We start from the raw sequence: 26378 nt of genomic DNA, 5'->3' as shown, positions 1-26378 counted from the left end.
TCAAATACAAACTCTCGTCAATAACTACCTAAGCATTTAACAGTGTATTACGTTATGATTGATACAAACGGTAACATAAAATCATTATATTTTATACTAAAATAGCCAGACTAATGTCAACTGCACAGTGTAATTATAGTTTATTTAAACATGATTTACAACGAATATAATCAGTTCACAAGCCTTTTAAGGGAATGAAAACCTTTCAATCAGTCTACATTCTAAAATGGCCGCTCTATTCGCTTTTTTTATCTTCCATTTTCAGGCTGCTTTTTTGGTTCTCTTTGACACCTCATTCGGGTGGTTAGCGGTGAGACTGCGCAGAAATGTTTGGGTTTGTGTGAGGAGTCTCACGTACAGAGCGGCTGCTGTCCAGTTTTCCCCTAGCTTAGCTGCGCAAGAGAACGGGGAGGAGCCAAGCCAGATTCTGGTGAACTATATAGTGCGGACTGAGGGAGGGGTATAGTGTAAGAAGATACTGCAAACGCGAGAAGACCAGCACGATTGGGACAGAGGTGAGGTAGCATTGCCTTTTTGAAGCCTGCCCGTTTTTCTAATTTTTTATTCAGTCCTAATAACTGTCTAAAACCTTCCCCTAATTGTGACTCCAGAAACTGCTTCTTGACGTGTAGGTTGCTAGTAGTCTCTTGTGCATCATCCCACAAGCGGGCATGTCAAACTGGTGCCGTGTGATTTTCGGTACCTAGTTGCACATTTCGACTGCATGAGTTTGACATACTCATTTTTCTGCATGAAAGCTAGCTTAAGTGACAATTTGATTCTGAGCAACAAGTTCCCTGGTGTGCCCAAGATCTCCGAAGAAGTACTTTTAATGCTTTTTTTCTCAAGTGAACATCGGATATATTTCGCGCAATCCAGTAGATGTTACTTAACGGCCATCATTTTCGACCGTGCAGTGCTCTATGTTGCTCCTAAGTTTTTGACTTTTGTCATTTTCTGACCATGTTCCAAGCTGGCGTTTTGAGACCCCATTGGCAGGAACTGTCAGTGTGTGTGGCTTGACCTGTGCTGTAAGTTTTTGGACCCCTCCTGCTCGGTGCATTCCAGGCTCTTTATTGAAATCTACTTGTTTGGATGAAAAATATTGATTCACGAAAGACGTTTGGTAATACTTTTCCAATTCCAGCCAATATGGACTTAATACAGTGTACGTGTAGCGCAAGAGCCCTGTGTTGCTCTGCGACTCTTGCTTCCAAGATGAGAGCGTTGCCACTAAGCTATAGCAGATAAAGTAACAACTTTGCCGGATCAAGTACGCCCGGATCATCACGCCTTGCCCTTGCAAAGGTCTGGGTCCAGGTGACCTGTAAATCTAGTGCCCAAAATCGACGTGGAAAGGAAGAAGAGTAGCATACAAAGCTATTCAGTACCACACACACAAGAGTAGCATACAAAGCTATTCAGTACCACACACACACATTTCTTGTTTACCTTAGGAAGTTTTTGTTTTTTCTAGGAGTGGAAACGCGGTTCTACTGGCTGTAGCGTTGGAACCAAGGTTTAATTTGCCCATTTAACTTGGAACAGGGTGAGAGATAATAGTCTGAAAAGCAGTGACGAACACCATCTATTCCTTCAATATTTAGGGCTTCACCTTGGTGTACTTTAACATCGTACATACATCCTTGCTCAAACCTCTTGCATGCCCCTCCCCCTGTGTTACTCCAGTCTATAACTTTCTTTGTAACCCGTTTACATCTTTGTTCCAGATGCTCATACATTTGCACACAGAGAGTGGCTTGGGATTTCGGTTGATGGGCCCGGATCATCTGATGCCACACTGAGTGAGCCAAGTGGCCCTCAGTACTTATGTACAAACCAAGGATATTAGGTGGCCTATGACCTGTCCCCTACATGTCAGCTGTGTGGTCCATCCTAGCATGGTCGGACTGGGGCATAACATTGTCTCGGGCACCAATGAAAAAGTGGCCCTACTTTGGAAAGGGCAATGCATTCCTTTTGTGACAGACCGTTTGAATAGTACTCAATGGGGAGTTTTTTTGATGAAACGTAATGCGAATTGAGCAATTTAAATAATATTTCTTAGCAACCATGGTCAAAGCTTCTAGCCGCCCAGTGAAGTAACTCATCAAACTTGCCCCTATTGGCCAAAAAACTGGCCTTCACTACTGGCATTTTGCGTTTTTTGTTCGGGTATTGCTCTTTAGGCAAACGCGAGCCTGATCCTACCTTTGAGACAATCCAGAATGCATTAGAAGGTAGTTTGCTGAAGCCCGTGGCTGTCACATTTGGATCACCTTGTTGCCTATCAACACTGGTTCCTCCACGTCAGCCACTTGCTTAGAAAGAAGGGTTTCATAGCTGTTCAGTGTTTCAGCTCCTTGCTGGCTCACCGTCTTGTGATAATTGGCGGCTATTAACCTTACCTTTATGCCCCCCACAGGTGCCTCAGAATGCTTTCGACTGTAAGGGGTCAGCGGGCAACCATTTTCTTGGAATGGCGCCCACACATCTTCAGAGTGCTTGCACCCATCAACCCACATATGCAGGACCTACCCTGAGGCCCGTGTTGCGTTTGCTCTGGAGTGAAAGATTCTCTGCAGAATGAACATATTTTGCGTGTTCACAACTGGTGGTATGGATCTATTTTCTGTGGTTTAATGGCAAACTGTGCAGAACGTATAATCTGAAGGCCAGCCCTACCGACTTTTGCACCATGCCTTTGGTCAGAACAGTGTTTTCGGTAGTGCGCAGAAGGGTTGAGTTATTAGAAATAATAAAGCAAGCATTTAATTGGGTAAGAAAGCTTGGCTATTGTGAAATCTTCATTTAAGATTCCTCCTATTGATGCGCGAGGTGACGGTCGTTCCTTAAAATGGAGCGTCGCATGTCTGCAACTGTAGTTTTAATCGACGCGAACCGTGTGTAAATTGGTATGTACACTTATCACCAAGTCAGCACGCGACCGTGAAAGTACGTTGTGCGCTTTCGACTTGTATGATCTGTTATGGACGCTATTTTAACACCGGACTTCTGAAACGTGTGCGCCGTAGTTTGGTCCCCCTATTCTTGTCACTGCACGGTTTAGAAGACTCCTGTAGCCATCGATGATGTTCCCTTGGGATCTGTGAGTTGGCAGAAATGTTCCCACTACGTCTTATTCAGAATTCCTCTAATAAAGTGTCAGCAGTGCCAACGCTCTGTGCTGTTATGTCCCTTTGCATGTTGTGAGGGTCCAATGCATTGTCTTTTTTTAAAATTTGTTTATTAGTGCTCTAATGACATCGGATTTTTCGTGAACACGTCCGCCACCCCCTCATTGCTGTATGTTTATGATGTGGCATTTATAACACGCATATACACAAGTGTATACATTATGCGCACGTATGTATACACCAGCTTAGAAAAGCAGACTTGCATGCATATCTGTACACATTCAGACATGGTCTTTAAAAAAACACATGCCCATCGCAGTTAACGATGACCTGCACAGCGGTGGGATGTGTAGCGAGCTGGGGGAGGGGCACATACGTGGCAGCACATTCTACTCCACCGCCCCCCTCTCCTAAAACTTCTGCAGAGCCTCTGTTTCCGCCTCTTCCTTTTGCACGTTCACGGTGCTGGGATGCCTTCCATTGAACTGCTTTTTGTCTGAGGGTAGAGTTGCCACTAAATGAATCTTCGTATCAGAGAGGATATGCACGCAAATGATCCGGGTTGCGGGTTGATTATTTTAGTAAATTGCCCAGATATGGTTAATCTTGAGATTTTTTTTTTTCCCTGCCATATTTTGAAAAGCGTTCAGTCGGTTAATAGTGTATGCAGAAATTGGACTGTTGCTTACTTTCTCCCTTTATATGAACGTGGGTGCAAGTACAGAAACACAGGCGCACGTTTTTGTAGTATTGTCTACTGTATAAAGACGCTATTCGACTTTGGATCACTAAACTCGGCCTGTCTTTTTTTTTTTTTTTTGGTGTGGGGGGGCAAATCCTACATTATGCTGTTCGTTACTTCCCTAATTATCAATGTATGAAGCAGTTCGTTGTTTCTGAATTTGAACATAGGTTTTAATGTGTGGTGTAAAAGCAATGGGGGTGGTACTATCAAATCCCCCACCGTAAGGCCTGCTTGATTATTGGAATTCTTGGGATGTAGATAGTTAATTATAATGGAGGGCCCTCTTCTGAGCTCCATGTAAAATAAGTCATTACACGATTGAGGGACAGTTTTCATGTTTACTCAATTTTATGTTTATACATAAATCTAGGAATATTATGTGAAGCAAAGGAGTGCGAAAAGCCTTCATTTTAATGTTTCTCCTTTTTTGTGATGTATTTGCTGTTAGAATCCAGAAGATTTATCCTAAAGATTCATTTTCTGGTAAAGTTAATCCTTGCTTTTAACTTGATTTAATATTTTAATCTTCTGATCGCATTACCTCATGGCCTTTATGACAATTACAGGTAGAGGAAAACAAGTGATGTAGTTTATTTATAGTTCTCTTGAGTTGGAGTGTATCATGCTACCTGGATTTTGTCAACACTTTGACAAATATTGCAGCGTTTTACTTAAAGCAGCACTTTCAGTCAGTTCATTTATTTTAAAACGTTGAATGACCAGTGGCACCTAAAGGCACTCTAAAAGACTTGTAGCACAATGTTAAATTGACCCCGAATGAACCCTTCAGTTGGCTCCTCTGAGGCAGCTATCTTCCCACTTTTTCAGATGAGGACTCCTGTTACAAAGTCTACTTGACACTTTCCACAAACAGAGGCCGTATATGTTGCAAGCAGCCCTACATATGAGGGGTGTATCAGCCACTTTTACTCCCTAAAAATAGGCAAATACTCTCTAAAAATGAGTAAAAATACTCCCAGCAAAAAATAACAAACATGCAGGACCTTGTGCATTTTATTTCACCCTCACAGCTCCATGAATATATTTTGACCAGTAGTGCACTGTACCTCAGGAAGAAACTATTAAGGCCTGATTGGAAGAAGTAAACCTGTATCTTTTGATGTGTATGAATAACTATTACAAAAACACTTGCATTTTACAGTTAAAACCTATTTTTACGTGCTTATAAAATGCTCCCACTGGGAATTTTACTCCCTGAAAAATAATTTTACTCCCAACTTAAAAAAAATAGGGAGTGAAATACTCCCACTTCAAAATCTTATCTGGAGCACTGGTTGCAAGGTATCGAAAAGTCTTTCTTTCTAATTTCCATTTCGTTCTATCACTGTTTCCTATTATGAAATGATAATGACTCCACCACGTTCAGATTTCTTCCACTTGCCTTCAGTGCAGTTATCTGGTGGTAGATGTGTCTGAAAAGCTAATAAAATTGAAATATGCCAACCTTGTTTCTGAAAAGGAAGACCAACCTTACTTTCTGGCTCTAAAAAGTATGATTTAAAGTTACAGTTGGGAAACTATTCACACACTTCCAACCTGGAATAAGATGATGGCTGGAAATAAAATGTCTAAAGGAAGCCTAATAATGTTATGGTTCACACTGTAATGAAACTGTTTGCTATTATTTATAATTCAGCCTCTGTGGCTGGACGTGTTCTTTGTATTTTTTGTCGTACTGTATGTCTTCTGCTAAACCAGCATAAATACCAACCAGACTATGGAAACAAACTTTACAAATTCCACTACTGGAAGTTTGGGAAAACACCCTTAGCTAGGGCATACAAGTTAAAATTGCAGGTTACTAGCCAGGCATAAAGTTACTCGCCCCCTCAATGCTCTACATTCAAGGGAGTTTCCAGCATTGCAAGCGTGGGGGGTGCCCAGGGGAGCCACAAAAGTAGTCCTGCTACTCCCCCCCCCCCCCCCCCAAATGCAATGCGTGCCATTCTGTATGATCTTATTTGCACCCACCCCTACCCCAATCTACGTTTTTGATAGCCTTAGTTGCGGATGGAATTTGAACACACAATAAAAATGAAACTGCAGGATCATTACAGATGCAGGCAACTCATCTGTTAGAGCTCTGTCCATGCAAATCTCCCAATTTGCATATGGATTGCACCAACAGAAGTGACTTCCCAGAAAAGGACATTGCAAGACGCATCAACAGTGTTTGATACCTGGAGGCACCATGCAAGTGACTTTAGAATACGTTGCCATAAGTAAGCTAAGTGGCATGCCTAAATTGCACTATTATTATGTATGGTACAACTATATAGGCATTAGGCTTTTTACATTTCTTTACAAATAACATGATATATTAACATAAGCTATGAAGTGAATTAGAATCACTTGGAGATGCAGATCAGTACGAGTAATGATTTGCCCAGGAAAAATACACTTTGGTTAAATGGTGAAACCGGGATGTGGACAATTTAAGCAACTGAGCACATCTTCCAGGTTTAGTTGATAAAGATGTTTAAGGTTTTGCTTTGCATTTCTTGTGCTTAAATACTACTATATTTATAGCAATGCCTTGGAAGCAAACTACATTACATAGTAAACTATTGTCATAGAAATATGTTGAGCAATGAGAGTATGGCTTTAGTTTTATTTTCCCCATCCTACATGCAGTCACAATAGCATCAAGCTAATTCATGTGAGCCTAACAAATCCCCTTGTGTTTTATAGCCATATGCTTTATTTCATAAAGCATGCAATATTCTGCACCCTTCTCACTTCTGATCCCTCCCTCTAGTCACATTTCCAACGGGACAAAAGTCCCTGCCAATCGTCCCTCTGCTCCATCCCTTCCCTCCTTTCCTCCTATCGGTGCCTAATGGCTCATATCATAATGCTCTGACACAGAGCAACGCGAGAGCCCTTCTGCTGCCCGGAGCTCCTTGCGACATTGTCCAGGCAGCGGGACACCTCTCCCATTGAGAAAGGGTAAGGTGTCAGCAGGAATTCCTCAGCACACCTTGTACCGCCAGTGGGTCACCTTTCTGTTGGGCACCCTCTTTGAGGTGCTGACGGGACAGGTGTCCCACTGACAATGTCGTGAACTGGAACAATAGTTTCCTATTTAAGGAAACCCGCGTCCCCTGCACACTATCAACAAAAGGCTAAAAAGCCTGTATAAGAGTTTTAATAGGTACAGTCAGTAACCTAGTAGTTTTTAAATAAATTTCATTGCTTTGTTTAGCTCACAAAGCTATTCTTAAAATATCCAATTATTTCTTGACAACTTTTCTGTTTATCCAACAAACAGTAGTTTATTCATTTTATAACAACAAATCATAAATCACAATTTTTAATGTGGCCCAACGCGTTTCGAGTATCAATTTTCACTCTTCATCAGGGGCAATGTATTCTTAACATTAAATACAATTTCTGTAGAAAAAAGTAATTGTAATTAAATTAATTATCTAATAATATGTATTCATGTTTATACTTTTGAACCACAACAAGGTACTTCATTAGTTAGATAGGAGCACAAAAAAATGGCATCATCGCATGTTTTCAACCAATTACATTAGCTAAAGAGATTAGTCTTGTAAAAAAGGATGAACTTTTTCACCAAATGCTTGGGAGCCTATTGAGTTTGTAGACAAAACCATCAATAGATTGGCAGTGTGATTAGTAACCTATTAAGAAAAAAAGTGGGGAATGGTGTAACAAGAGCCTGTTCCTGTGCTATTTAGACATGTAAGAACTATAATGGTGACAAATGCCAAGCACCCGTGGTGATATATGAAGTGTAGAATAATACCTAGACTCACTTAACGATGTCATGTAGGACACCACCAGTAGCCTTTAAAGGCATCAGTGCGAACTGGTTGTAGTATTCTAAAAAAAGAGAGAAATAGCATGGCTATATTATAAAAGAAAAGGTCAAGCCGCCTAAGAAAAGGTTGCCTTAAAGGATACTTACAGTACAAGAAGGTGACTGCTGGTAAGAGGTAGAGTATGGGCATTCTCCATCCGCACACGAATGCCGGATGAGAGTGGTATGTTTATTTATAGTCGCGAATGACGTCACCCGCGCGTAGCACGTGATGATAAACGCGACCAACCTCACAAGAAATAATCGTGTAGAGTGAATCATGGGAATTGAAGTTTGTTTTCCCATCGTGCCGTATGTAAAAAATGAATACGGCAGCATCTGCTAGAACGCAGAATGTGCTCTCCTACTGGGAGGCAATAGGTGGTAGTCCGCCTCGTTTGTGTGTAGATTAATCTGTATGCGTATAGACGCTCCCTAGATACACTAAATGATAATTCAACCGATCGTGTATGAGTGTATCTGTATATTACTCAAGACTTGAAATAGTTGAAAAAAAGTGTTATTGCACATAATGAATGTCACTGTGACCATTACACAAGCCCTCCTGGAGATCATGGGGACTAGTGGTGGGAGAGTGGGCAATGTATGTCCACAACCTAAGTAAGTGTTGTTAGTGGGATAGAATAAATATCTAACGAAATAATGATAATTTGGTGAGCAAGTAATAAAAAAAACACCAGAAAAAGTGAGAGAGTATATAATAAAACAAAACAAATCGTCTTAAATACAAAAGAGACTCCCATGCATTTTTCAAATAATGGTATCAGTACACAAATCAGACTGTGCATCTAGATGAATCCGACCCATGAATGGGTGTACATTCTAAAAATCAAAGTATACACTTGTAATAATTTTATATGTCTATTATGTTCCATTTAAACCCAGAATTTGAAGGGTTTTCATCCTTTTAGGTAACGAAGTGTAGTTGGACATGTTACAAACTAGGGAACTTACTAAAAATCAATTATATTAAAAAAAACTGTATGGTATTAAAAATCAGGGGTGGTCAAAGAAATCAACAAATAAGAGAAGAGGTACCATGGCTGTGTTTCCAGATAAGTATACAAGCTCACAAGAATGGACCCAAATAGTATTCCTCATTTAACTCTAAGGGGTACATGGCATCTAGTTTTTGTATCCAATACAACTCTCTTTGGGCTAAGATTTTTTGGAGATCACCTCCTCTTGAGAGTGGGTGGACAACTTCAAGAACGAGCATTCTCATTTGTGAAATGGTATGTTTTTCATCTCGATAATGTCTGTAGACCGGTGACTTCACATTCTTTGTTCTTATATAGGATTTGTGTTCTGTCCACCGTTCTTTTACTTTCCGATTAGTTTTTCCAACATAATATTTTCCACAGGGACAACGAATTGCAAAAATCACATTTTTGGTATCACATGTTGCATAGTCTCTCAAATTAATTTTTTTGCCTGTGTTGGGGTGTCTCACTTCATCTCCTTTTATGATATTATTGCAATGTTGGCAGTGTAAACAGGCAAATGTACCTTTTTTCTGCTTCATATGAGTAGTCTGTGTTGTTCTTTTTGGTTTTTCTGCTTTAATCAGTTGGTCTCTGATGTTTCTACCCCGTTTGTATGCCATCATAAGCCGATCTGGAAAGAGTTATTTTAAAGTATTATCTGTTTGTATGATATCCCAATTTTTGTAGATAATCCTTTTGACTTGGAAACTTTGGCTTCAGTACTTTAACATATGTACTAGACTTTTGCTTTCCTTCTTTGTATTCCCTTGGAGGAGGTCTTGTCTTTCTTGTAAGTTGGTTCTGACTATGGCTTTTTCCACCGTCTCTGTTGGGTACCCTCTTTCAAGGAATCTCTGTTTCATGATATCATATTCATTCTGAAGAGTAGATTGATCTGATGTTATCCTCTTTAGTCTTAGTAGTTGACTGTAAGGTAAGTTTTCTTTTATATGTTTAGGATGGAAGCTGCTATGATGAAGGCAACTGTTGACATCTGTCGGTTTTCTATATATCTTTGTCTTTAGTGTTTTACCTGAGCGTTCAATTGTGACATCAAGGAAATTCACCTCCGGTCTTCCTATCTCCATGGTGAAACCGATTCTGTCATTGTAGTTGTTGAGAGATTCTGCGAATTTAAGAAGTTCACTTTCAGTTCCATGCCAAATCACAAAAATATCATCAATGTAGCGTCTCCAGCATTTGATCTTATCTCTCCATAGTGGATTTTCTAATACAAAATGTCCTGAACTGGCTCTTAAAAGTGCCACAGGCTCTATCCCCACCACTTGTACGCCACCCTCTACATGTACACATCACCCCATTTTTTTTTTTAACTTTTTTTTTTCTCGCCAAGCGCCAATTATTACTAGCCGTGGTCTAGTGGAGAGTGTACATTTTGAGCCCTTAAGTGTTTGTGTTGCTTTGACTACTGTATAACCAGCTTATCAGGGCATTTCTTTTAAAGCCTCTCTGCCGTCAGCATGCTTGGCTGTGCAAACAGACCTATGAAAAACCTCTTAATCACAAGGTGATGTAATAGTGACCATTTACATAGCACACACGTCCCATTACATGTTTTCTGATGCATGTGTGAGAATGATAGTGGGGGCATCATAACTAAATGACGTCAAAAACAAAAAAAGTGTTGTCATATGAAATAGTCTAAACTTATTCTAAGTAGCTAGCGTGCAAAGATTTTGCTGCCAGCCATAAAGCAGACATTCTTTATACTTTTAGTATTGAGGTTGTCTTCCTTTATTGAAAAAAAGTTGGCGCAAACATTTTGTTTCGCATTATTGGTTCTTCTAATGCCCTACCTGCTAGAAAACTACAAAGATAATGGAATTGTCTCTCAGTCAAAAAAGAAAGGTACCAGGGAAAGAAGGAACCGGAGATGGTTCTCCTCAAGTTTTAGAGTGGCAGGGAGGCTGTTCCAGAGGGAGGCCCCAGCCGAAGACAGAGATCTACCCCCAGCTCGTTTCTTAGAAAAACGACTGACCCTGAGTGAGTTGGAGGTAGAGGAACGAAGAGCTCGAGAGGGGAGGTATTTGCGGAGGGATAGCTGAAGGTATTTTGGACCCAGGCCCCAGAAAGCCTTGTGGACAATGCAGAGGGTTTTGAATTTAATCCTTGCATCCACTGGGAGCCAGTGGAGAGATTTCAGAGCTGGAGAAATATGATCCCAGGGCTTGAGGCCAAGGACAAGTCTTGCAGTCTTGTTCTGGATTAGTTGCAGAGGGCGGAGAGTAGAGGCAGGTAGATTTAGATAGAGGCTGTTACAATAGTCCAAGCTAGAGAGAACCAGAGCTTGAGATACCATGAGCTTCTGGGGGAAGGAGAGGAAAGGCAGAGTACCTCTGAGGAGGCGCAGTCGGAAATTTGACTTTTTAGAGACTTCAGAGATGTGGGCGGAGAAGGAAAGGGTGGAGTCAAGGATGACCATGAGGTTCTTGGCCTCGCAGGTGGGGGTAGGAGGAGGGCCGAGGGAGGCCGGCCAGAGAGTGAGGGGAAAGGATGGTGAATGTGTGCCGATGAGGAGGATCTCTGTCTTGCTGGCATTCAGACAAAGATCATTGGCGGCACACCAATCTTGAATGGCAGTTAGGCAATTAGAGATGGGAGAGGAGGTGGCAGAGGGCAGCCTGAAAATGAGTTGAGTGTCGTCAGCGTAGCACTGAAAATATGAGCAGAAAATGGCAATGCGGCGGGCGAGAGTTGCCAGGTATTGGTTGAAAAGCCAGGACGAAAGGTTAGACCACTGGGGGGAACACCACAGGTTGAGAGGAAGATAGATGAAAGGAAGGACCCAAGTTGGACCTGGGAGGGTCGATCTGAGAGGAAAGAGGTCAGCCAGGCCAGAGCCTGATCAGTGATACCCAGGTTTTCACGGAGACGGTTGAGCAGGATGGTATGGTTGACCGTGTCGAAGGCAGAAGAGAGATCGAGGAGGATGAGGACAGAGGGAATTTTAGAGTCAAGGTTGGTGAGCAGATATTCACGGATGTTTAGGAAACAGTTTCCGTGCTTCTGGCAGCTCTGAAGCCAGACTGGTGGTCATGGAGACAGCCAACAGAATTGGAATCAAGGTTAAGCTGAGAGATGGCCAACTTTTCCAGGAGTTTGCCAAGAAAGGGAGTAATGGAAATTGGGCGACAGTTAGCTTGACAAGAAGGATCAGCTGTGGGTTTCTTGAGACGAGGATGCACAAAGGAGTGCGTTGGAGGGGAGGGGGAAGGATCCAGAGGCAAAGAGTGGTTGTAAAAATCAGCAAGGGCCGGAGCGAGGGTGTCAATGTGGTCCTTGATGGTTTTAGAGGAACAGGGATGAACCTGTTTTGAAGAGGCTTTCATAGATCAGACTTGTCTAGCAACCTCGTCAGGGGTGAAAAGAGGAAAGGACGAGAAGGAAGGTGGGAGGGTGGCTAAAGGAGGGTCAGCAAGCACAGATGGAGAGGGAAGAGGAGGAGTGTGGGTGGAGAGGGAGGACAGGATGTCCTGGGTTTTTGAAATGAAGTGAGAGGCAAGGGCATTGCAAAGAGCCTGGGAGGCAACAGGAGGGGTAGAGACTGCAGCAGGGTTGGCCAGCTCCTTGCAGATTTTAAAGAGTTCAGCCGAGTTGTTAGATGCCGCAGAGACACGAGCTTGAATGTGGACTCTCTTCTTGGTGAGGACAGAGTCGACATTTCCTTTGTAGCAGGCGACAGGCCATTTTGTCAGAGGATGAACAGGAAGTCCTCCATTTCCTCTCAGCTGCCCTACACTTCGGTTTAAGTGTAGCTAGGTCAGAGTCATACCAGGAATTGCACTTGGCTTTGGACTTCAAATGGATCCTCATGACAGGGGCAAGAGCATCAAGCGTATCAGAAATTGAAGAGTAGAGCAGAGACAGGGCTGTATCAGGATGAGAGACAGCCAAAGGTGGGGGGTGGGGGAGAGAGAGTGGCGGCAAAAGCCTCAACTGACACACGATTCATGGGCCGGATGTCCGAGAAGGTAGGTGGCAGTGTTGAGGTAGGCTTGGCTTGGAGGGAAGAGAGGGAGAGGGAGAGATGAGAGGAGGGAGTGATCGCTCCAGGAGAGAGGAGTGGGCAGAGGGATGGAGATGGGGAGGTCAGAGGAGATCAAAACAGAGTGTGTGCCCTGCAGAGTGAGTCGGACCAGAGGGGAGGATGGACAGGGAGAGGGAGTCGCAGAGGTCATGGAAGAGTACAGAGGAGGAGCAAGGAGAGTCTAAATGTATATTTAGGTTACCGAGGAGTTGAGTGGTAGAGGCCAGGAGGGAGGAGGAGAGGTCTGCCCACTCAGAGAGAAATGAGGTGATTTGACCAGGAGGCCGGTAGATGGTAACCACAGTAAAAGAATGGGTAGGCGAAAGAGAAAGCCTACAGACAAGGCATTCAAAAGAGAAGTAGGTCTAAGTGGGAATGATAGAGGCAGGAATCCACTCAGGAAAAAAAATCAGGGCTACCCCCCCCCCCACCGGATCGGGAGGATCTTGGTGCTGAGAGGATCTTGTAGCCATCAGGGAGGAGAGTTTCAAAGCTTGTAACAGAGCTGGCCGTGAACCATGTCTCACTAAGACCAAGGACATCAAGGTCTAGTTCTTCAAAGAGGTAGCAGATGCAAAGGAGTGTTTGACGGCAGAGCGAGATTTGAGAGTGGCAATATGAAGAAGGTTGCCATCCTTAAAGACCTTCCGGGGAGGGGTACAGATCAGAGGTACGCCCTGCGGAAGAGAAAGAGCCCTAGGAGGGGCAGTGGACAAGGAGGAGAGAGAGAGGGCAAGGTAGCCAAGGGGGGAGAGGGGACAGCAGGAGATGAGAGGAAATTGATGAGGCGAGGGAAGCGCCTATCAAAGAGGAGGAGATTGGCCTGAGGGCCTTGGACCATGACAGTGCCACTTTTAATGATGACTTTAGAGGAGTCGCAGGAAGCCATGAGAACTTCCCAGCGAGTGCCACCATTAATGGGAGAGGAGGAGATGGGGCAGAGCACAGAGACCATATGAGGAGTCCATAGATCTGGCGAAGGAACGACAAAGAGGATGTCGGTAAGGGTCTGTCTGGCGGAAGCATTGGAGTAGGTGTCGGCGATAGGAAGACCAGGAATTGGAGGCCAAGATATCCTTTTTTGAACTTCTTCCTACCAGACTTAGTGAGAAGGGAAGGATAGTCAATGGAGAAGCAGTTGGAGAAGATAGGAGAAACGGAAAGCGCCATTGGGGTGGAAGTAAGGAGAGGATGGAGATACTGGGGGGGGCTAAGGCAGGTAGGTGTGAGACACAAGAGAGCGGTGAGGTCACTGGGCTGGCAAGTTACAGAGAAGAAACAGTATACAAGCAAAATACAGAGAATTTCGCAATGGTCAGCAAGATGTGACTTTAGCACAAAGCAAAAACAGCAAGATTTTACTTTTTTTCAATCTTGGAATCGGATGTTGGCAAAGGGTTTTAGGAAGCATTGCGCAGCAGGATGACAACATGGGAGCAACAAGCAGAAAGAACAGTGATAGTCAAAGGCAGTAGAAGTGAGTCCATAAGGAGGGAACTAACCCATAGTTCTGGAGGTGGCAAAGTCAAGGCAGTCCGGGACTGAAAGAGCTCTTGTGTCGGTTTGGGACGACATATTGAAGGTGGCCGATGAGGGTGATACCAGCATGTTAGTCATGCTGGACCTAATGGGCTGCTTTCGATACTGTGGACTTTGAGATTGTAATCTCTAGATTTTCTACAGTTACTCATGTCTGATGAATCATTGAAATGGTTCACATAGATTTTAACTAATGTAACTCAACTAGTTAAATTGGGGCCATTCAGCACTGACCCGCTGGCAGTGAAATGTGGAGTGCCTCAGGGTTCCTCTCTCTCTCCACTGTTATTTAATATCTAGATATGTCTTCTATTGGACATCTTCTCAGATTTTAATCTGCACTTTCATTCTTATGCCGATGATGCAAAGATTTAATGTCCTATTAAGAGAACCAGTGGAAGCCATGGACAGAGTGGTAGCTTGTGCCAGTAAAATAAAAAAATGGATGTGGACTGAACAACTTAACCCAGCTAAAACAGAGATTATAATATTTGGGTCTAAATCGAAACTTCTCTCTCGGCATATGTCCTGCCCTGCACTTTTTGGGGTTCCATCAACCTTTGCATCTTGGGTAAAGAACTATGGGTACATCTGGCAGTCGAGTCTGGGTAGTAATCTGCAGGTAAATGAAAAGGTAACATCTGTTTATTATCACCTCAGATTGCTGAAACCCTTGCTGCCTCTTGTCTCAGAGAAAGATCGCCCGTTGATTGTTGGCACCCCAGTAAAGTCTAGACTATTGCAATGCCCCGCTAATGGGAATTCCAAAAGGCCAAATTCAGCGTCGCTCAAAATGCAGCCGTTAGGCTGATTACTTTACCCAGACGTGCACAGATTTCTCAGTTTTGGAGAAATCTTCACTGGTTACTGGCACAGGGGAGAGTTCCGTTTAATGTTCTCTGTCTGATCTTTAAGTGTCTACGAGGAACTGCCCTTTCATACCTTTCATCAGAGATCGCTGCTTACCATCCAGACCGTTGCTTACGGTCTTCAGGGCAACATTTGTGGGTGGTTCCATCGTGCAGGCATGTGTCGTGGGGCGATGGACGCTTTTCATGTGCAGGACCTCATGCCTGGAATTCCCTGCCACATGAACTTCTGGAAATTGAAACACTGAGTTTAGAAAAAGTAATAACTGAGCATGATGGATCCGGCTCCTCGGCTCTGTATTATCACCTGCACCCAGATGCATCTTTTTTGCTTGGTTCCTTCACGTTTATGCACGCTTTTAATACAAAAATCAAATCCCCTATGGAGTAGGCCACCTATTTATAGGTTTGCACCAACCAAGCTACATGGATTTGTAACCTTTGTGATGTATGTCAGTTGTGAATCTTTAAAACTATTGCTCATGTTGATTTTTGCCAGAGCGTTCCATGGCAACAGAGCTCTTTGCTACAGTGTACTTGTTTTTTTTAAAAAATGAGAATAAACCTTGTTCTCCCTGCAAAAGGTGTGCTAGGCCTTTTCCCCTATTGTTTTTTTCTGCTGTGAGTTTTGAGGGGCTTCTCTACATTTTAATTCATCCCAAAGTGATCTCGGATTAAGAGAGAGGCTTCCAGACTGCACATCCTGCAGTGACCAATTCGAAGCACGCAACCTATAGTGGTGTACAGTAGCTGTTTTCACATAATTCCTGTCTGCTCTTTGTAGTGGGGGGCAGCTCCTAGGAAGGTACAGGCTGTTATTGGGATCCCGTGATGGAGGAGCTCGTGTGAACACGCAGATGTAAGTACACCTCTTGCGGACAACAGGGGGGTTAAAGCTGAGTGGGGGAACAGGGATAACTGTGTGTGGGTTTGTGCGTGTGAAGAAGGGGGGGAGAGAGTGTGTGGTAGATTGGTGCATATTGGAGTTGGATAGTGTGTGAAGGCCACGCAGCAATTTTTTATTATATTTAGAAGTACGGGAGAAGAGGGATCCTTTCCCAAGCTAGGGAAGAAGATGGCGCTGTATTTTGAATTGTGATAAGAGAATAAAGAAGTAGGGGCTCTGTATAATTATAGAGCTCAGATTCCTGTGCCCACTGTATCCTGGGTTGGGGAATAAGACGAAGAAGTGGTTATTTTAGTTCTTGTTTTAGGATTATATTGTGTAGAAGTGGGGGCCAGTAGTAGTGTGCATATTGGCGGTGAGGAGTGAGGGCATGCATGTGGGTACCGGGCAACAGGGGAACGGGAGCGAAGGACTGGTAGGAACATTGATGACCAATTGTATTTCATATCGTTTTGGAAATTTTGTTTAATTTAAAGGCTGTCAATATGGGGGAATGACTCAGTTGGAGTCTTATGTGCAGTGCACTGCCGCGGTATAAAGATAAGATTGAGAAATACCACAAGCAATGAGTGGCAGAAACACAAGGGGATTGTTCTGCCCATGGCCAGAGCAGGGTATGAAAAACAGGGTGTTAAGGATTCTAATCGGGTGTCACACACCGGACCAGGACACTTTGTCTTATCCTGGGATGTGGCGCACAATAAGAATGCTTTTTCTTTAATTTCAATTATTTAAAATTGAGCCGATACCCGACCCGTCTCACACCCCCTTCAATTACCCCGAGTCTCAATGGACCATGAACCAGGCCGGTTGGATGAAAATACAATATTTATTTTAAAATTCACTAAACATCGCACACATTTTAATATTGGGCAGCAATGCCCAATGGGGTGATAATTACAATAAAAACTACTGAACTGTGCTTGGTTAACCTTCTACAAGGACATATCCGTAGCACAAATGAATAGGAGCACTTTTTGAATTAGGATAGATGGCACCGAAGTTAAGGTTTCCCCCTGCAATATTCCCTCAACCCACGAATTCTGAGTGGATAGAAAGAAGCAGCAGGTGGTCGGGAATAAGAGGCAGCAAACAGAATCAGCAAAGGCCTGGAATGACACTCGGATTTTGATAAATAATTATGTGTGTTTTAAATAATGAGATGCAGATGTTTTATCGCAGTATTAGGGATGTTATATCACTAGCAACCATAAGGTAGCTCACAAAAGCATACAGTTCACAAAACGGATTGAAATTGTAAACCAATTGCAGCCGGATTGATTTTATTTTTCTTCTGTTTGCAGTTTTAAATGCAAAAAATGTTTTCATTTTCTTTTTCAAAGGGTGACCAACACTGACTTGGAATGTGGTTTTTGGGGTGGGGAGTAGATGTATATCACAGGGACAATATAGAGGTGAAAAGAGGTTTCTAGCTACAGAAATGGATGCGATTTGCAAGATGGAAGGTTTTCTTTTGGTAAAATAAAGCTGTGGAAGAGAGAAAATCGGCTTAGAAACAGGACAGGTTTCACTTAAACTAGATTATGAAGACTTTATTGTTAAAGAGGGACACAGTAAGATCCATGGTTGATTTGCGACGTCAACCATTCACCCCAGCATTAATGTGGAAATGAGTTTGATTACTCAAAATATGACTAAGGGCTTATGGTCTACACAAGACAGAATTAATAGAGAGATGGCGCTAGCACTTAAAGTCAAGGACAGGGTGTATGGAGAATTCTAACCGTTTTAACAAGTTACCAGGATATGGGTAGGATTGCTTAGAGAGTGGAATCAAGACAAAAGGGTCAGATGGGGAGACAATGCGTTTCTCTGGCATGGGGAAATTCTCGGTCCACGCTTGAGTTTTGGGATTTTGCAACAGTCAGGGTTCTGGTCACAAAAGATTCTGGTCACCGGATAGCGGACTCTGCTGGCAAAAGACAGCTGGGCAAAGGTCTGGACACTGGATGGCAGGGTTTCAGCGGGCCTGCAGTTAGTGGGCAAAAAGCCACACTGGTCTCAGGCTGCTTCCAAAAAAATAATATCACAGCTTTTGGCTTTGGGTAATGGGATTTTTAGTGGGAGTCTCTTGATTGAGGCATTGCTGGGGATAGGATCAGCAATGCTTTGGCCTTGCAGTGGGATCTGGATTCAGCTTTGCTTTGGCTTTGCACTGGGATCTGGAATCGGGCAGGATGAATATAGAAGATCAGAAACGCAGGCTCAGGAAAGAGTCTGTCTAGAGTTTTGTCAGCCACGCTTTATATAAAGCATGGTGACATCATAGAACTATATGGTGGGGCAGGCTTAGCTGAGCACGCCTCTAAACAACTGGATTGGTCAGGGGTAATGGTTGACACCTTGCTCTCAGCTGGTTGGGTTTCAAAGGCATGATTTCAGATTTATGCAGCCCCACCCTCGTGCCCCCCGGGACTCGGATTCAGGGAGAAGATGTTTCATGTAGCAGGGCAGATTTATGATGTGAGTTTTACAATGTCCAAAACATCCCACAGTTACTTTAGCTAAAATCCATTTTTGACATAAATGGCACTTTTGTACAATTGTGGCATCGTAACAAATTACATAAGCAGGTTACATATTTTATGCAGCCAACTCTGCAGTCTGTAAGACATTGTTTTGCCCTTCTAATAATATTTGGTCATTTTTAGTGTGAAATATTCGGCCTAAAATTCTATAACTTTATACATGTATGTGTGGATTATCATTAGGCATGTCAGCATTGAAATTCGCAATGGCATCAGGTATACCTTCCTTAGAATACCCAATTCTCTGCCATTTCTGTTCCTAATATGGCAGTGAAGGCTGCAATATCTTAAATTAAAACCCACAAAATTACATTAAAGCTGTTAACGTTTTACATTCCTGCAAGTCCGGTTGCAAAGATAAGTCTGAAAAGTTTCTTAATGAAATAGCTGTTTAAACCAAATGGTCAGCATTGTCCTCCAAATATGGCATGCCTTTCCAGGCTACCCCCACCCCTAAGCCCATGGTTGTCCTGGAGTTATTCTTTGAAGCTTCTTGAAGTCACGGGGAGGTGTGATTTCCTTTTTCACGTCTTCGTGTCCCAGAATTTCTATTGTAAGAGGCCTCTGCCCAGACGAACGTCTGAGTATGTGAACTTTCTTTCTCTTGGTCAGTCAAAGGTTTCCAACCTAGTAATTATCAGCCAAGTGTCCTGGAAGTTTATGGTGTTTCCTTTTGGGGGAAGCCTTAGCTTGGCCAGGAGGAAAAACCTGTTCTGGAGCTTGCAAAATGCAGTTTAATTCCTTTTATTTTCTTTAATTTTGTCCTGAATCAAAATAAGCCTGTTGAATGAAACATCCCAAATGTTTCACTGCACAAATCTCCTTTACATTGCTAGACGAGGGCAGGGCCTTATCCAACATACACTTTTAAAACAGGATTTTTCCATTATTTGCAAAAGTACATTTAAACATGTTGGCATTTTCCCTTTAGAAAGGTTCCATCTGAATTTCCCACATTGTTCTGTACCCATGTAGGCAGCAATTTGTTTGAAACACAGATGCACTGAAATTGACATGGGCCTAGAGCGGGAGTTTCTTTGAATTATTGATCTTTGACACTTTGTAACTCAAAAGTAAAGCGTGTCACGTGTAGCTGAAGTAAAGCTCCTTTTCCTACAGAACAGCCTGTCATTCAGGGATACTGCTCTTGTCTGCTGGAGCACAATGTGAATGTGAATGGGCATGGCAGGGTCTCATTAATAAAGTATTGTGATGAGGAATTGGAGGAAAAGAGCATCAGAGCGACATCATTTTAAAATGTAAATATTTCCCTTTTTAAATGGGAACTTTGGGCTTGCAGCAAAGCAGCGCTGCTTTTTCACTCTCCTTCTTTTATACATGTAAGAACACACTGGCAGGCTTTTTCAGTGTGCCCCCTTGTTCCATCCTGCCCAATATGTGCTAGGCAAGATGGTGCAGCCATCTTTTTGTTGCGGCAAAACGCAGTTTTGGTGTGACAAAGGAGCCAGCACAGCCATTTTGCTGTTTCTGCTGAAGTGCAGCTTGGTTATGGATGGGAGTACTGCTGAGTGGGTAAATATATCCCTCAAGCGGGATATTGCAACACATATATATGTTTTTTGCTTCTAGATACAAAAGCAAGAAACTTCAAAGGAGAAAAGAGATCCTAGATTTGTGGGAAATGACAGAGGACATATGAGTGCAAGTCCCAGTGTGATAGCAGACCCTTTCAAGTGTAGTTAAACCAGCAGCACCCAAGGGAGCACGGTTACCCCACTCCAAATAGGACTTTATCCAACTCTTCCCGCCACAGGATCTACCAACCCACTCTTCCCGCCACAGGATCTACGAACCCAAAATGTATCTTTGTGCGCCGCAGCTCTGCCCCATCAATATTGCCACCCACATAACAAATTAACACTGCAGTGCCACTGGTTAGGGAACCCCAGAAGGAATTGGAAAAAGCTTTACAGGCCGTGCAAGCGGAATTGGCGTGGTTGAGAGCACTCCGGGAAGAATGGAGTAAACCGGGGTGTGACTAGATGAGTGGAGGGCTGTAGATATTTTGTTCAGACTAGATAGCACGGCAATCAAGGATGTACATATTGAGAAGTGACCAGCAGGGAACGTAGGTTATGGTACAGTGAGGTCAGACGGGGATACAGAGTTGCGGGAGGAGGAAGGGTACACAATGGATGAATTGGAGGATAGTTACCCCACTGGTAGAGAGCTTGTGGGGTCCGCAGTTCAGGGACAAGTTTGGGCGAACAGCAGTGGCTAGGAAAAGGAAAGTGACAGCAAGAAGTGGAATGGGCATGCAGTTGCCGTTACTACAAAAAGGCACAGGCAGGTCGCAGTAGCTTAGATGGATAAGAACAGCCTGATTAAAGCGCTCCCGCCGCTCACTGTGGAGGCTGGGAAGTGGATATAAGCTTTTGAAAAACAAACAGTGGGAATAGCTATAGCGGTAGGAGACCTAACAAGTAGCTTGTAGTAATTGTAGGAGATCAGGCAGATGTTTGGGTTAAGGCTGGATATCGGGGTGCGAAACGCACATGATGGGGTGTCCTTTTATAATATTGGAGTGCAGGTGTGAGTAGGGGTGTCACGGTATTAGTTTTATGACGGTACGATAACCTTCTTGCCAAATGACGGTATATCATGGTTATCGCAGTATAGCAGGTGGAGCTAACCAATCTTAACAAATATTTTCTAAAAGGTCATAAATTGTCAGATTTATCATCACAAACAAAACCAGGTACCCAGGGCCAGAATTGGGCTTTTCAACATACTTTCCACTGAAATGCCACCCCTTGTTTCCACCATACACAAACTGTGGAGAGGAGATGGGGGGGGGGGGGGGTAGCCCTGCTGAGAGTGGCAAAGTGGCAAAGCAAACTGAAAATCTTTTCTTAAGTGGTCGTTTAGGCTTTTAGCTCCCTCACTGGCTACTGGTGAAGATGAACATATTGCCATCTTTATAACCTGCATGTCACAGATCAATGGAGGCTGATGGTAGTATACGCTTGTGCGCATACACACACGCACGTTCTCTTTACGTTACAGCCTTTAGTTTACTTCTGGCCCAAAAGGTGTTCAGTAATCACGGACATGTTACCCTTTGGTATGGCAGCAGGGAATACCCACAGAGCTAAGTGAATTTCGTAGTGTGACTTATTATATGCAAATTCAATGCTAGAACCAGGGAAATCCCCCCTTGTCATATGTTTAGGAAACATTATCCATTATAAATATATAGACCCCAAAGCCGCCAACCCAAAGTAAACCCTTTTCCTTCTTGGCACTGTATTTATTCTTCCTTTTGCTAACATATTGATTTTGTGTCAGGCACGTGTGGTTGATGGAATGGCATTAAAAACTGCTCCAACTGGAACTACTTGGCAGATGGCACATCCAACAGTGCAAGACCAAGACTGCGCAGCACTTGCTTACTGCAGCCTTTCCAAATCAGATTGAGAAGCACACTTAACGGTATAAACGGCATACCGGTATAAACAATGTGACGGTTATTATTGTTCAATTGAGTGGTTCACGGTATCTTTAACGGCATACCGTTACATCCCTAGGTGTGAGACGCACTGCGGAGGGCGTATCCCGATAGGCCGAACTTGCAGTCCATAATGCAATATATGATTTGAGCATGATGAAGGCCCAGCTCTGTATATTTTGAAGGTACTGGAGATGTGGAGGGCTGAGATGGGGGAGCGATACATTTTGCTTTTTTATTTTGCTATCTAAAGGGGATTACCCAAGGAAGTGCAGAATGTTCTCTATTAAGATCGTAGGCGTGGAGACGAAATGATGGGCTGAAATAAAGACTATACATCATTGTAAAGGTATAAAGGGAGAGTAAAGGAAATTGCACAAGTAAGCAGGCTGAGGAAGTGAAACTGGTGCAGAAAAAATTGCCAAAGATAGCAGTAGAATGGGTTGTAGCAGAAGTGACACAAATGGATTCCGCAGTTCAGGCAGCAGCAAACGGACGCAAGAATATCAGCGTTCTGGCCAGGCAGAGGACCAGGGCAAGGAGCGGTGGACCCCAGCCTCAGTATTCAGAGCGGTACCAAGAAGATCAGCAGTTTTGAATTTGGAGCGATGGGGCCCAGAGTGGGCACAGGACCAGTTGTGATGGGGATGCTGGAAATTGGGTATTTTTGCGACGGAATGTAGAAGCAGAATTGGAATGGGATACAATCCAGACACACCTGCAGGCCCAGTACAACAGCAACACTTCCTGCGCCCCCGATCATCCCATACAAAATACACCCAGCATAACACTGCTACCAGCCCGGCACCCACAGGCACATCTACCCAGCCTGTCCAGCGCCCCAGCGTAAGCAGCGCAGCCAAACCAATCATACAGTGGTCCAATGCCTGGAAGTAATGCCGTCCCGAATGGGACAGTCACCTTGTTGAGGGGTAAGTGTCCTGGGAGGTAACCCTTTCACGTTCCCAGAACCAATGCATATCCTGACTAGGACATTCCTCAAAGCTCTTGCATGCCCACCCCTGTCTGTGACTACCACCTTGACGAGGAACCCTTGGTGGGCGCTGAGATAGGAAATAAGCAATTCATTTTTATGGTTGACGCAGGTGCCACTAAATCATGAATCAAAGAGGGATACCTACCACTATCAGGTGAAACACTTGACGCTCAAGGCTTCTTTGGGGCTGTCCCCATGGTTCTGTACACAAGAAGTAGCTATTAAAATAGGAGGGAAAAGTGGTGCGTGCATGTATATTCAGAATCCTCCACAGAAATGTGTTGGGGTGTGACCTGCTGAGTAAATTGAACACGAGAATCTCATTCACAGATCGAGGAGTAAAATGTGCCACCACAGGAATGTGTGCTATGATGGCAATGGTTATGATGCAGGTAAGAGGGGAGGTCGTGGTTCATGGCATTCCTGTTGACCCTTGCATGTTTGTGTATGGGATTGCAGTTTTACTTGATGCCGAGCCCCATATTGGTACGGTATGTTGGCGGACACCATCTGATTCATCTTTAGGCCTGTTGTGACCCTAGAGCTTGTGGCAGGGACGATGCTCCCATTGGATCTGCAGGGGTTGGTGGTGCCTGCAAAAAGGATTGTTGTAGTGGGAACAGATTCAGATGGGTGTGAGCGGCACACTGTATTGTGCCGACAGTACCCCTAAAAGAAGTAACCGATGGAGAATTGGTGTTGGTTATTTGCATTCCCTGTGAGTTTATGTGCAATATTGCAAGGTGCATTGTTCTCGGATGGCCCTTCACTGATCTAGAGCAGGTCCCTCCATAGGTTATTGACAACCAGTGCCCATGATGCCAGTGCCCATGATGTAGGGCTTTTGCAGGGAGTGGCACATGTAAGAATAACACTCAGACCAGGCGCTGTGTTAACCAGAGTAAAACAATATTCACTACACAAAGAAGCAGAGGAGGGAATACAAGATACTGCAATCCTAAATCAGGTGACTATTGTGCCCTCCGATTTCCCGATCACTACGGCTATATACCCGATTTAAAAAAAGGCAAATGGGGCAAGTTGAAGAATGATTCAGGATCTTTGTCCCTTCAATTACATTGTCCAGGCAGAATTTCCTGTAGATCGTAACCCCGCAACCATTTTTGGCAGCATCCCAAAACAAGCAACCCATTTCACTATGGTGGATTTTAAGAATGACTTCTTTTCCATACCCTTGCATCCAGACTCCCAATACCTCACTGCATTTACGCTTGGCGGAATGCGGTTCAAGCACACGATTACCACAAGGGTACTGCAAATCCCCTAGTATTTTTAATAGAATACTACATGCTGATTTAGGGATCACTGAAGTGCCCAGTGCTATCTTTCCAATATGTGGAGCATCTGCTAGTGGAAGATCTGCTAGTGTGCAGTGACGGTGAACAGCAGTGCCGATGTGTCACTCTTGCAGCTGTTTGCTTTGTCTACCTTGTACCCTGTATATGCAAAGTTACAATATTGTCTTCAAGAAGTCATTTACTTGGGCCAATTGATATCTGTCCATGGAAAGCAAGTAATACCTGAACATGCTGCATCTGTGCACAGTGCTCCCCAGCACAAAACTATAGAGGAAATGCAGAAGTTCCTCAGGTTGTGCAATTACTGTAGGGCATGGATTCTAGATTACGCAGCATACACCAGGTTGTTGTTGCAAGGTCTTAAAGAGGCACACAAGACTGATAACAAGATTGTGTGGACAGAAGACCTGCTCACTAGCTTTAATGAATTGAAAAAGGTAAATTCTACTGCCCCAGTGTTGGCAAGCCCTTGGATTACACACAAGTTCTACTTGTTTTCCCATACCAATGGCCAGATGATGACAGCAGTAGTCGCCCAGAAAAGCACAATAGACCACAAGCCATTGGCCTATTGCAGCAGAGTGTTGGATTCAGTAGTGCAGGGGCAATTCCCTTGCGAGCAGGCGCTTGCCGCTGCTGCATTCGCGATTGAGAAAAGCTCCAATATTACCACGGTGTGCTCCCCAATATTGTATGTGGAGCATGCAGTGTTAACCATTTTGGAGTGGTCTAAATCGACAACCCAGCAGGCAGGAGGTTGTTTTGTCCAGCCCAAACATCCATGTAGTTAGGTGCCAGGCGGTAAACCCTGCTACCTTAACAGAACAGTGTACTGAAGAAGACCTTGCAAGGCATGACTAATATTTAAGTGAGAGGAGGACATACCGAAAGCCAAAGAGAGCCTGCTTGAAGGGGGTAGAAGCGGCGTGGGGGGAGGAAGGTTTTTCATTGATGGGTCAGCAACTATTGACCAGGAGACAGGCTTGAGACATACTGGTGCTGCAATGGTCTGCCTAGTGGCGGGAAGAGTATGAGGTGGTGGTGCATAAAAAAAAGTTACCAATGCCCATTCTGCTCATGCAACAGAGGTTGTAGCACGTATTTAAGCGCTTCTCGCATCCCACGGGTGCCGAGTGACTATCTATTCTGACTCTGCCTAAGTTATCACAGCGGTGCATTCAAGGTTAGCCCAATGGAAAAGGAGAGGGTTCAGAAGAGCTAACGGATCCTCAGTCCAAAATGCAGCATTATTGGATAAATTGATTGAAGCGCTTTCCCAGCCCTCTGTGACGGAGGTGGTTAAATGCACTGCCCATACCAATGACGGATGCAGTTTCCCTTGGCAACACTGCCGTGGATGCAGCAGCCAAACTAGCTGCATATCTTCCCATGCTTGTGATTTCAGAGTATCCGGTAACGCACAGACGGGAGATGTTGCTGGCCCTGTGCACCTCCCAATAGCTCAGATAATTAAATTACAAATGCAGGCACCACGAGAGGAGAAAGAGTTGTGGAGGAAGAGGGGGTGTACATGATCCTCTACATATTTGTTATGGTGGCAAGATAGCACAGGCAAAGCTGTCATGCCACACAGACTGCTGCTGATTGCTTTCGACCAGTTGCACCACCCAGTACATTTGTTGAAACAACACATTGCTGCAGACACACAGGAGGCCTGGTTTATCTCTAGGTGGTTCTTTTTAATATGGTGATACATTGCATCACCTGCAAGACGCACAGTACTGGTCACACTCTAAGAACAATACAAGGTACCTTGACCCACCTTATTGGGCTATTCAGAGAACTCCACATCGACTACGCAGATATGGGAGGGCGGTGTAATGGGTCAAGGTATTTAATTGGTGTGGTATGTCCCTTTTTATGATGGGTCGAGGCTGGTCCTTTTGCAGATCCCGATGCTAAAAGTGCCATCACATTTTTAGTG

The 26378-nt window shown here is 43.9% G+C and overlaps 1 protein-coding gene across 2 annotated transcripts in view; it reads left to right on the top strand.

The window, feature by feature from the left end:
- The first annotated feature begins 322 nt into the window (after window positions 1-322).
- The window catches only part of P4HA1 (prolyl 4-hydroxylase subunit alpha 1), a 720153-nt gene continuing 694097 nt past the window's right edge, over window positions 323-26378 (top strand). The window contains exon 1 of one of the 2 annotated variants that reach the window (XM_069610530.1): window positions 323-515. The gene's annotated coding sequence lies outside the window, so the exon portion shown is untranslated. The remainder of the gene's footprint in view (window positions 516-26378) is intronic. The other variant, XM_069610531.1, reaches the window with a different exon arrangement.

The sequence above is a fragment of the Ambystoma mexicanum genome, chromosome 8, assembly GCF_040938575.1.
Source record: "Ambystoma mexicanum isolate Mex_15411 chromosome 8, UKY_AmexF1_1, whole genome shotgun sequence".
NCBI lineage: Eukaryota > Metazoa > Chordata > Amphibia > Caudata > Ambystomatidae > Ambystoma > Ambystoma mexicanum.
The sequence above is the reverse complement of the archived record's forward strand: the minus strand, read 5'-3'. Positions and strand labels throughout refer to the sequence as shown.